Raw genomic sequence first — 12,454 nt, 5'->3', positions numbered from 1 at the left:
ATTTCATTCTTATAAAGCTTAATTTCAAATCTTAGAGTGGAGGTAAATTTAGTGGCATTGTCCTAAGGCTATTATTTGAATCTCTGCAACCTTGGGCATGTAGTATATGACTATTCACTAATAAAGTTATTTAGTCTAAGGTCAGAAGGGTGTTCTGAAATCTATTTTCAGAACAATTACTATAGAGTTTCCAGTTAGGAACAGGCAAAGTCTGAAGACTCTCTTGATACAAACTTTTAGAAACAGTTAATAAAAGATAGCCAGACTCCTTTTAAATGCTTAGCTGAGCTTTCAGGAATTAGAAGGTAATCTCTAGAAGCCAGAAAGAAAAAGGAATTTAAAAATCAGATAGTAGGACTTGAGCATACTCTGTGGCTGTCTTGCTTGGGGAAAGGGGAAGATTCTATCTTGGTCACTTTGGGGCTGGTTTTTAGTATCCACGTGATGAGCAAACATAAGGCCACCCTCTATGTAAAAAAAAAGAGAAAGAAACCAGCTCATAAAACTAGGATCCTTGAAAAGCATATAAGGCAAAGAGGACAAGGGGGAAAATTTGACAGTAGGCACAGGAAGAGAACACGAAAGGCCAAAGAATCTTGTACTTTTCTGGGCTCTGCTGGAAAAGAAAAACAAGCAAACAAAAAACCTCCCTTGAAAATTTTGGCTGGGCGTGGTGGTTCACCCTTGTAATCCCAGCACTTTGGAGACGGAGGTGGGCAGATCACCTGAGGTCAGAAGTTCAAGACCAGCCTGGCAAACATGGTGAAATCCCGTCTCTACTAGAAATCCAAAAAAATTAGCCAGGCATGGTAGTGCATGCCTGTAGTCTCAGCTACTGAGGCAGAAGAATCACTTGAACCCAGGAGGCAGAGGTTGTAGTGAGTCAACAACACGCCACTGCATTCTAGCCTGGGCGAAAGAGTGAAACTCTAACTCAAAAAAAAAAAAAAAGGGAAAAGAAAATATCAACCCACATATATTTTCTCCATGGTCAGATACGACGACGTGGTCTAGGAAACTCCAAGTTGATAAGTAATACAGAACTTGGTCCTGAACCATTGATAGTCCCGGAGCACCTAGACATTTCCAAAGCTCAGACCCAAAGGATTCTCATAGAAAGAATAAGCCCTACCTAAAAGATGTGATCACAGTGAAAAATTGCTAAACACAAATCAATCCAACATGCACAAACCTAAGCAAGGTTTGAATTGGAAGAACTTCAGATGATAAAACAAAAATCAGAAAGTGAATAAAGAATAAGTAAAATAATTAAAAACATAAAAGCCAGTTGACAAGTTGCTTAGGCTAAAATAAGACAATGGGGGAAAAAACTGGAAAAAAAAAGTCACATAGAACTTATACAAATAACAAACATAATCATTGAAATTAAAAAGAGAAAGAGACTGCAGAAGTAACAACAACATCCATCAACAGATGCACAAAAATGAATAAACAAATATGGCATAGCCATACCCTGGAATATTTTTTGTCAATAAAAATAAACAAAGTACTGATACATGCTACAACATGGATGAAACTTGAAAACGTTTGGCTAAAAACATTATGCTAAAAATTCAATGCACAACTTAAAAGATTAGACACAGCTGAGGGAATTTGTGAACTATAATATGGATCTAAGGAAACTGCACAGAAGAAGGCAGTGAAAATCACAAAGTTAGAAAATATAAAGCAGTGATAAAGAGACATAATAGATAAAAATGAGAACTTTCAATACATGACTAAGATAACTTCCAGAAGAATAAAGGGAGATAATTTGCAAGGACACAATAGCCAAAATTTCTTAGAAAAAATGAAATACTTAAGTTCTCAGATTGAAGATGCATGTCCAGTGACTCTAAAAGAGCATAAATAAAAGTAAATCCACATCTAGACACATTATTGTGATACCAAAGAGTACTAGAAAAGATAAATGAATTGGCCGAGCGCAGTGGCTCATGCCTGTAATCCCAGCACTTTGGGAGGTCGAGGCGGGCGGATCACAAGGTCAGGAGATCGAGACCATCCTGGCTAACATGGTGAAACCCCGTCTCTACTAAAAATACAAAAAATTAGCCAGGCATGGTGGCGGGTACCTGTAGTCCCAGCTACTCAGGAAGCTGAGGCAGGAGAATGGCATGAACCGGGCAGGGTGTGGTGAGCCGAGATAGCGCCACTGCACTCCAGCCTGGGCAACAGAGCGAGACTCCGTTTCAAAAAAAAAAAAAAAGAGAGAGAGAGAGAAATGAGTTTAAAAGGCACCAGAAAGAATAGTAAATTATCTGCAAAGGGACAAAATTAAATAGGTAACAGACAATAGAGGCTACATGACAATGGAATTATATGCTGAAAATATTTACAGAAAATAATTGTCAAACAAGAATTTGTCTTTAACTAAACTATACTTTCCTAAAAGTGAGAAAAATAAATGTTGGCAAAAAGAAAGAAAATCAAAGGAAATGTACCACTTACAAATGTTCACTAAAAGAAATGCTAAGTAAGGCCAGGCGCGGTGACTCATGCCTCCAATCCCAGCACTTTGGGAGGCCGAGGCGGGCAAATCACAAGGTCAGGAGATGGAGACCATCCTGGCTAACATGGTGAAGCCCCATCTCTACTAAAAATACAAAAAATTAGTCGGGCGTGGTGCCGGGCGCCTGTAGTCGCAGCTACTCGGGAGGCTGAGGCACGAGAATGGTGTGAAAACTCGGGAGGCGGAGCTTGCAGTGAGCCCAGATCGAGCCACTGCACTCCAGCCTGGGTTACAGACCCGAAACTCTGTCTCAAAAAAAAAAAAAAAAAAAAGAAGAAGAAGAAAAAGAAAAAGAAAAGAAAGAAATGCTAAGTAATATTTACTGAAAAAGATAATTGAGGCTAAACTGAAGGAGTAAATGTGATAAACAATACTAAACAAATCAATCAATGAGCAAGTATGGACTTCATAAAATAACACCAACTAAATATAAGACAAGGTGCAAATTAAAATATTACACAAAATTACTCATATATGGCATAAGAGATTTGCAGATTTAAAAATTTAGCTTCTTTTGTCTTGAAAAAGTTAAAGATAACCAATACTTAACTTTAGGTTAAGTTTAGGATTTCTTATTCAAATTTTAAGTACAGCTATTAAGAAAATACAAACAAAATCTTTATTTTCAAAACCATTAGAAAAGGGAAAAAAATGAAGACAAACAAACTTTAATACATTTAATAGATACCCGTAGAGAAGAAAAAAAGCCAAGAAAAATGGAATAAATAACAGCATAAAAGTAGGAATTAGAAACACAAATTGAAATAAATGTAGATAGACACAAACCAACAGCTGAAAAACAGGGATTCTCAGATTGGATTTAAAAAGTTAAACCTACCCATAGACAAATTCGGCACTGTTGATACCCCTCATTTCACCTGAGCTCCCCTGCAGCTGCTACCTGTACCCTGACAGCTCCCCAAGTGTCCAGTGTGTCTCTAATATCTCTGTGCAGGACCTGTATGCTAAAAACTGCAAAACACTGATGAAAGAAATTAAACATGTCTATATAAATGAAGAAATATATCATGTTCACATATTTAATAACTTGATATTATTAACATGAAAATTTTTCTCAAATTGATGTATAGATTTAATATGAACCCAATCGAAATCCAAAGGGAAAAGTTTGAAAAAGAACAAAGTTGGAGGATGCATACTATGTGATTTTACAATCTACTATAAAGGTGTAGTTATCAAGACTAAACTTATAATATCAGAATAAACCCACACAAATATGCCCAACTGATTTTTATAAAGGTATAAAGGCAACTTGTTGAAAGAATAGGCTTTTCAACAAATGTTACTAGAATAATTAGACACTTGTATTCAAAAAGCTAATCAACCTATACTCACACCTATTACTGCAATTAAATTAGAATAGATCATAGGTATAAAAGTAAAGAACAATGTAAAACTGTTAAAACTTTTTAAATAAATCAGAAAAAAAAAACTTTTGATCTTGGGTTAGGCGAAGAATTCTTAGCCAAAATACCATAAGCACAACCAATAAAAGAAAAAAAGATCATTTGGACTTGCTCATAATTAAAATTGTTTGCTCTGTGAAATACATAGGAGAATGAAAGGCAAACCACCAACTGAGAAAAAATATTTGCAAATCACATGTCTGACAAAAGACTTGTATCCAGAATATATAAAAAACTATCAAAACTCAATAATAAGGAAACAAACCAATAAAAGAATGGACAAAAATCTGAATGAACACATTATCAAACAAGTTACAGATGGCAAACACCTGAAGCACAATGAGAAACTGCTACACACTTATTACAATGGCTAATGTTAAAAATTCATAGATAAGTAACTGACCATGCCAAGTGCTGGCGAGAATACAGAGCAACTGAAACTCTCACAGAGTGCCTACAGGAATGCAAAATTGTACAGTCACCATAAAAAGCTGTTTGATAGTTTCTTATAAAATAGAACACACTGAACAATTCTACTCCATTTGCCCAGTTAGAAACAGACCATTGTAGGTGTATGAGCTTAGGATATGACAGAGCTACCCTTACAAATCACTGGGGAAAGATGAGCTATTCAATTAAATGGTGATAAAATAATTACTGACGTATAGTAAAGGATGCAACTAGATCCTTACCTTGCATTGCAGACATGCATATGCACACATGCAAACACACACACACAGACAAATGGATTAAGACCTAAATGTGAAGAGTTAACTCTGAAATTTTGGAATAAAATATAAAGAATAATGTACAATATTTGGGTCAAAGAGAATTTATTTTTTTATGTTTTGCTTTTTATTTTTACCAGGAGCTCACTCTGTCACCCAGGCTGGAGTGCAGAGGTATGACCTCGGCTCACTGCAAGAGATTCTCCAGTCTCAGCCTCCCAAGTAGCTAGGACTACAGGCATGTGCCACCATGCCTGGCTAATTTTTGTATTTTTTGTAGAGACACAGTTTTGTCATGTTCCCCAGGCTGGTCTCAAACTACGGAGCTCAAAGAAATCCACCCGCCTCGGCCTCCCAAAGTACTGGGATTATAGGTGTGAGCCATCGCACCTGACATGAGGATTTTTATATAAACACCATACCACAATAAGGTAAAAGAAAAGATGCTCAATCTGACCATTACAACTAAAAAATTTCAGTGTGAAAAGCATTCCCTAACTAAGGAAAAACAAACAAAAATGATCACAGATTGGGAGATTTTGTAGTACTATTTTGTAGAAGTCTATGTTCTGTATTATACAAGTACAAATGACTAATACTATCCAGGACATAGGAAGAAATCTTAAAAAAAAAAAAAAACACACACACACACACAAATTTCAAACAGTGAGCAAAGGATATAAATTGAAATGTTCTATGCCGGGTGCAGTGGCTCAAGCCTGTAATCCCAGCACTTTGGGAGGCCGAGACGGGCGGATCACGAGGTCAGAAGATCGAGACCATCCTGGCTAACCTGGTGAAACCCCGTCTCTACTAAAAAATACCGAAAAACTAGCCGGGCGAGGTGGCGGGCCCCTGTAGTCCCAGCTACTCGGGAGGCTGAGGCAGGAGAATGGCGTAAACCCAGGAGGTGGAGATTGCAGTGAGCTGAGATCCGGCCACTGCAGTCCAGCCTGGGCGACAGAGCGAGACTCCGTCTCAAAAAAAAAAAAAAAAAAAAAAAAAAGAAATGTTTTAAAAGCTTGAATAGCTGTTAATTTATAAAATACACTGATTTTTTATATAGTCTTTCAGGGAAAAAATTCATGAAAAAATCTGTGGTTTATTAATACAATGGAATACTACATAGCAGTTTAAATAAATGAACATATATCTACACAAACCTTAAAACATTTTGTTGAGCGAAAAAAATAAGTTGCAAAAGCACACTTTCAGGGGAACATAAAAAATAAACATTTTTAAATCATATTGTAAGTTTTCATGCATTTATAGTTTCAAAAACATTTCAAAATGCCTGGGAAAAGTCCACATCAATTTCTCAAAAGTGTGTTCCTCTGAGGGTGAAAACGTAGATGTAGCCGTAGAGTGCTGTTTGTATAAAAATCTGTGTGTGTCTGTGTGTGTGTGTGTCTGTGTGTGTGTGTTGTGAAAACAAAGAGACAGAGAGAGAAAAAGAGAAAGACTTGAACTAAACATGGCAAATGTTAACAACTATTTATACTTGGTGTTGCATACATTTTCTGTGTGTTTGAATTTTTTATAACTTTTAGACAATTTATTTAGAGAATCACAGCATTTCATACATGTTTTAAACAATGTCAAAATTATTAGAGCACGCATTTATCCTCCCAAATAGCTCCATAAAAGGGCAACATTCTTATGTACTTCTGAAAAATAAACGTTGTTCCTAGTTCACATGTCACTCTTGTTTAAAGACTGAAGTAAGCCTGGCACAGTGGTGGGTGACTATAGTCCCACCTACCCGGAAGGCTGAGGCAGGGGGATCCTGTAACCCAGGAGTTCAAGACCAGTCTGAGCAACAGAGAAAGACTTTGTCTCAAAAAAAAAAAAGAAAAGAAAAGAAAAAAAAATAGATTGGAGTAAAACATTGAGCTTTAATATCATTAAGAATTAAGTTCATATCATTAAGAATTTCCAGCCAGGCATGGGTGGTTATGCCTGTAGTCTTAGCATTTTGAGAGGCCAAGGTTGGAGGATTACTTGAGGCCAGGAGTTCAAGGCCAGCCTGGGAAAGAGGGAGACCCTGTTTCAAAAATAATAATAATAATTTCCCAGGAAGAAAAGGGGTATAGTTTCAGACTAAAGCTGTATCACTTATGACCTGTCTCTTCAATGTTCTTATCTCTATTTAATTATTGGCATTGTATATTTTTTCAGCAAATATTAGAGTAACATTCTAAGAATATTTCTTCCTTTTGCCTGAGGGGGCACAGCCTTAGGTAAAGCAATGAGATTAGGACTGGAAACTAAGGAAAGTCAAGATTTTAATTGTATGCCCCAGTCTAGTTGCCCCTACTGATGCCCACAATTTACAAGAAGTTGTCAAAGTTGCACCCAGGAAATGATATTCAGAAAAGTCTTCATGTTTCCTCCACTTCTTGCAGGATGTAATGAATTATTTAATTTTCTAGAATTCCTTAAGCTTCTTTTTGCAAAAAATGTTTTCCCTCTACTTTGACAGTCATATCACTTTTTCTCTTCCGGTGTCTTCATGAAACTCTTGATGTGAAAACCTTGCCTTCCTAGACAACTGCTATTTGAAATGAAAAGCTGCATGGGTCTTGTCAGCCTCCATCTTACACTATTTAATTTTCACTCTGGAGTTCACAAAATGGCCATTTCTATAATGCATTTCATGTTTCCGGATAGAGAAGATTGCTAGCACAGTAAATATCCATCTAAGCCTCTTTCTCATCAACAAAACATGTCGTTTGTAGTACTCACACATCAACAGAACTTCCTCAAGCCTGCCACTATTGCTTTTTCATAATTATATTTTATAATCCTCCTTTACACACGAGAGCTCAATTCACTTCCTCCTACAATGCATTAGCATCCTCTTCAAATCCATTAGTGGTATCACAAGCTCCACAGCATCATTCCCTCTTCAAAATATTTTATTATTAAGTTACTGTACTGCGAGCTGGGAGTCTATGAATATTTAAGCAAGGCATCGTATGTTTATGTACACTCTGCCAAGCCAAAAAAAAAAAAAAGCCTATTCACCCTAATATTTTGGCAGTGGATTAAAAGCTGCTATGTACCTTAAGAAAAATGTTTGCTGAAGTTGCAAATGATTGTTAAAAATAAGTAAATAATTTATTTTTAGAAATTCTTTATGATTTAATCCTTACCTTTTCTTCATTCTGCAAACGAAGTCTCAGTGCGAGCTAGCAGCAGGGATAGGAACAGGCGAACTGACTCTAGTATTCCAAGAAACGTGGACAGTCCTTAGCACTGAAAACGCATTTCAATTTTGCTGGCTCTGCTTCACTTTTTAGCATTTGAAACTCATCAGCTCTACGTATTGTTGGTTATGGTAAAATAACCAACATTATTGTTTATAATTTTCTAAGCTTACTACTCTCTTGAGTTAATTTGGTACATGGATAACCACTAATATCCATTAACTTCATCCGGAATAATTATATGATTTGATGCACTGCATAGTTGAGATGCAAAGATACAAAAAGAAGGAAGAGACTGCAGAAGTAACACTAATGTCCATCCATAGATGAGCAAAAATGAATAAACAAATATGGCATAGCCATACCCTGGAATAATTTTGGCAATAAAGATAAACAAAGCACTGATACATGCTACAACATGGATGAAACTTGAAAACATTACGCTAAGGAAAAGAAGCCAGTCACATACACAGACACAAATACACACACACACACACACACACACACACACACAGAGAGAGAACATGAATTATATGATGAGTTCATAGGAAATGTCCAGATTAGGAAAATCTATTAGTGGTTATTTAGAACTATGGGTCTCAGAGTTGGGGATAAGAGACAAGGGGGTGATAGCTAAAGGGTAGACGGTTTCTCTTTGCAATGATGGAAACATTATAAAATTGACTGTGGGGATGGATACACATATCTGTAACTACACTAAAAACCACAGAATTGTCCAGTTTACATGAGTAAATTGTATCATGCATGAATTATATCCCAATACATTTTTTTCAGAAAATGAATTTAGTAATCAACTTCATTTTCTGAACAAAAAAAGCCGTGAATTAATTCATTAGTTACACCATCTTGGACCCTTGCCATCAGGTTCTCAAGGTGTGTATGGAAAGGAAGGTGGGATAGGAAGAGTATCGATGTATGAGATGGCAAGGAAGGGATGACCTAGAGCAGAATCACTGTGCAGTTTATCAAACTACGTGCATCTCTTTTCCCTACAGGTAGAGTGCGGTTCCCCACCCCTATGTCAGGAACTACTGCTCCATGAGGAAGCTATTGAAGGTGATGGGTCATCTGTCTAAAAAAGAGTGATGGAAAATGTCTGTTCAACTGATGGTATCTATAAGGTGCTAACAACAATAAACAAATGCAGTGATCAACATTAGAAATTTATTTAAGGAAACGTCACTACCATGCTATCATTTAACAAATCTTTGTTTGTTAATTGGCAACCTCTTTCTCTTTAGCAATGTTTGACCTTATTCCACGCAGGTTAATGCACACGATAAGGCGGCGGGGGGAGGGGAGGCATTTTTTTTAAGCCAAATCAAGCTAGCAATACTTAGGTCAGCCAGATCCGCAGTAAAAGTTTCCGAAGGAAACATGATGTGGAGAGATGAAATCATTGTGTAAAATAAATAAACGCTAACTTTATGAAGCCCTGAGTATTAGGTTTCCTTCCCTGTTTGATTTTTTTTCTTTTAATGTTGAGAGTCTTCCTGAAACCATCCTCCCTTTGTTCTTTTGACACTGTGTCAGCTACTGTTGCTTCTTTTCAAATGATACCTAACTCTTGCATAGTATTTATTATGTGTCAATCACTGTTCTAGGGGTCTTATTTACCCCATGTAATCCTCTCAACAACTCTGTGATATGGTACTATTAACCCCTATCTTTAACCATGAGGAAATTCAAGGGCAGAAGTTTAAGTAACCTTTCACTTATACTCTTCCTGCCCCATCTTGAAGTGGCTTCTGACTCCTTCATGGCACATGGGCCAGGGGAAATAGAAGTTTTCATTCAACTGATAATTGTTGTGAGTTGGCATCCCACACTGAAAGTCAGGAGGGTGGTGAGAAGTATTCTCTCTCAGGGTTCCTTTTGTGGGTTCTTGGAGACTCCCATCACTTGGAGAACTTTGACCTGCCGTTCCCTTGAGGCAGGCAATGCAATGATCCTTGGTTACTACTGCCTCTGCTCCTGCACTCAAGGAATTAGACAGATTGGGTCTGTTTGGTGAAGTCTGTTTCCTTCTTCAAAGATAATTTGACCTTAGAATCTGAGATCATCTCAAGCTGACGTTCTTTCTCTTACTTGTCTCACATTTAATGCACAGGAAACATTCACTTGTCTCAGCCGCACCTGCTAATCCAGGCTTTATAACACTGCAGTCACTTCTGGCTCAGCTTTTCCAATGGAAGTCAGCCAGTGGATCCCATGCCTGTTACATGTCTTAGGCAGGAGTTGGACTGTCCCCTGGGTCTTCTCACTTTGAGGAACATGCATCAACCCTCAGGATTATCTCAATGAGTCCTTTCTTAATAAGTTGAGGAACTGAACTCAATTAGTATCTTTTATTGTGATGAGGTGGGAAGGAAGAACTCAGAGAACCCATGCAGGTCTCCCTAAAAATTCTCTCTCTCTACATGTTCCCCTTTCTGGATCCTTTTAAATCCTTTACTTTTAGGGAGGGAGTTAAAAGTTTTCTACATGGTTTTTGCCACCTACTTGTAAAATCTTAGTTTAGCACCACTTCATTTTGGAGACATAAAATGGTGTCTGAAACATCTATTTTATGTATATGTTCATATATAATATAAAGGTATGTTCATATTTATTTCTGTTCCCTCTATAGAACTATTTGTTCACTGATGGCATGAACCAGGTCTATTGTATTCACCATACTAGGTGAATACCAACATAATAGGCATTCGTACAATATTTGTGCCATGAATGAATGCATAAACACGTATTTTTTACTTATTCATACAAATATAGAGAGAGAGCTCAGAAAGACACACCACCCAGCTCTAACCATGAAGCCATATGGTCCCAAAAGCAATTATCATTGTTTCTACCAAAAAAATGTTTTTTACATTTTTGAGCCTTTCCTGTAAATCCATCAGTTAAGTAACAAACATTATTTTCAGAGTTCTACACAGTTCTGCCAAAATGTCAATCACGCCGTGACACAAACAGGCACTTTTTAAAATAAAGCAATTTACAATACAATTGTGTACTAAGTGCCATGAATTCTCAGCTGTACAAAAATATCTGGCCTCTCTGCTAATGAAATGAAGGAAAATATAATTGACAGTTATCTTATGAGATTTCATTGTAATGCACATGATGTTATAATAAATCTGGTTACTGGAAATTCTGTGGTACACTGTTTAAAGGATATTAATTGATTGCCTTGGAGTCAGCTTATTTTGAAATTCCTGTTGGCGAGCTTTGATACGACTGTACTATATATATGAAGTAGGTTATAACAGGTCTTTTCTAAGCCCAGTGCATATGATCAGTGAAATAGGAGTTTTATAAAAACCTCTGTTACCATCTATGACCAACTTATAACAGATGTGGCAATAAAAATTCCAATGTGAAACTAATAAAAAGATTCTCCATATTAGTCTTTCCATGGTACCTTTTCTGGATTAGTAATTCTAGATCAAATAAAGGAAAACTAACTCTCTGCAAAACAAAACCACCCAAAAATTTAAAAACTGAAATAAAATAATTTTTAATATGAAATAATCTGACAATTATGTCATGAGTGAGAATTTGTTTAGCTTTTAAAATGTAGGGGCTTTGGGCCGGGTATGGTGTCTCACACCTGTAATCCCAGTACTTTGGGAGGCCGAGGCAGGTGGATCACGAGGTCAGGAGATCGAGACCATCCTGGCTAATACGGTGAAACCCCGTCTCTACTAAAAACACAAAAAATTAGCCAGGCATGGTGGCGGGTACCTGTAGTCCCAGCTACTCAGGAAGCTGAGGCAGGAGAATCAGTTAAACCTGGGGGGAAGAGGTTGCAGTGAGCCGAGATCGCGTCACTGCCCTCTAGCCTGCGCAACAGAGCGAGACTCTGTCTCACAAAAAAAAAAAAAAAAAAAAGCAAAGAAAAGAGACAGAAAGACAGACAGACAGACAGAGAGAGAGAGAGAGAAAGAAAGAAAGGAAAGGAAAGGAAAGGAAAGGAAAGAAGGAAGGAAGGAAGGAAGGAAGGAAGGAAGGAAGGAAGGAAGGAAGGAAAGAGAAAGAAAGAAAGAAAAGAAAGAAAGAAAGAAAGAAAGAAAGAAAGAAAGAAAGAAAGAAAGAAAGAAAGAAAGAAAGAAAGAAAGAAAGAAAGAAAGAAAGAAAGAAAAGAAAAGAAAGAAAAATGTAGGGGCTTTGTTGGTTTAATTTTAAGAAAACAAATGGGAGGGTATTGTTTTTTCCACTGTTGGTGTTTTTACAGCAACACCCTAACAAGATTCATTAACATAAAAGTTGGGTGGAGGTTTATAACATGCTTCAGAGAGAATCTTCAAAATTTGTGAACATCAAGTTAGGAAAGTAAGTTGTGATCATTGTCATCTAAAGTACTCAGAATACCTATACTTAAAGTTAAAATTTCATGTTTTACTTACACACATACAAACTTAATTTGAGTAACATATAGAAAAATATGTAGATGTTTTAATAAACTTATTTTTATTCTTCCAGCCATTCTTTGATAGTATGTAGACATAATTTGGGTTCTGAAACCAGGCATTGGCAGAT

Source organism: Piliocolobus tephrosceles, chromosome 5 (genome assembly GCF_002776525.5).
Source record: "Piliocolobus tephrosceles isolate RC106 chromosome 5, ASM277652v3, whole genome shotgun sequence".
In the NCBI taxonomy this organism is placed as follows: domain Eukaryota; kingdom Metazoa; phylum Chordata; class Mammalia; order Primates; family Cercopithecidae; genus Piliocolobus; species Piliocolobus tephrosceles.
The sequence above is the reverse complement of the archived record's forward strand: the minus strand, read 5'-3'. Positions refer to the sequence as shown.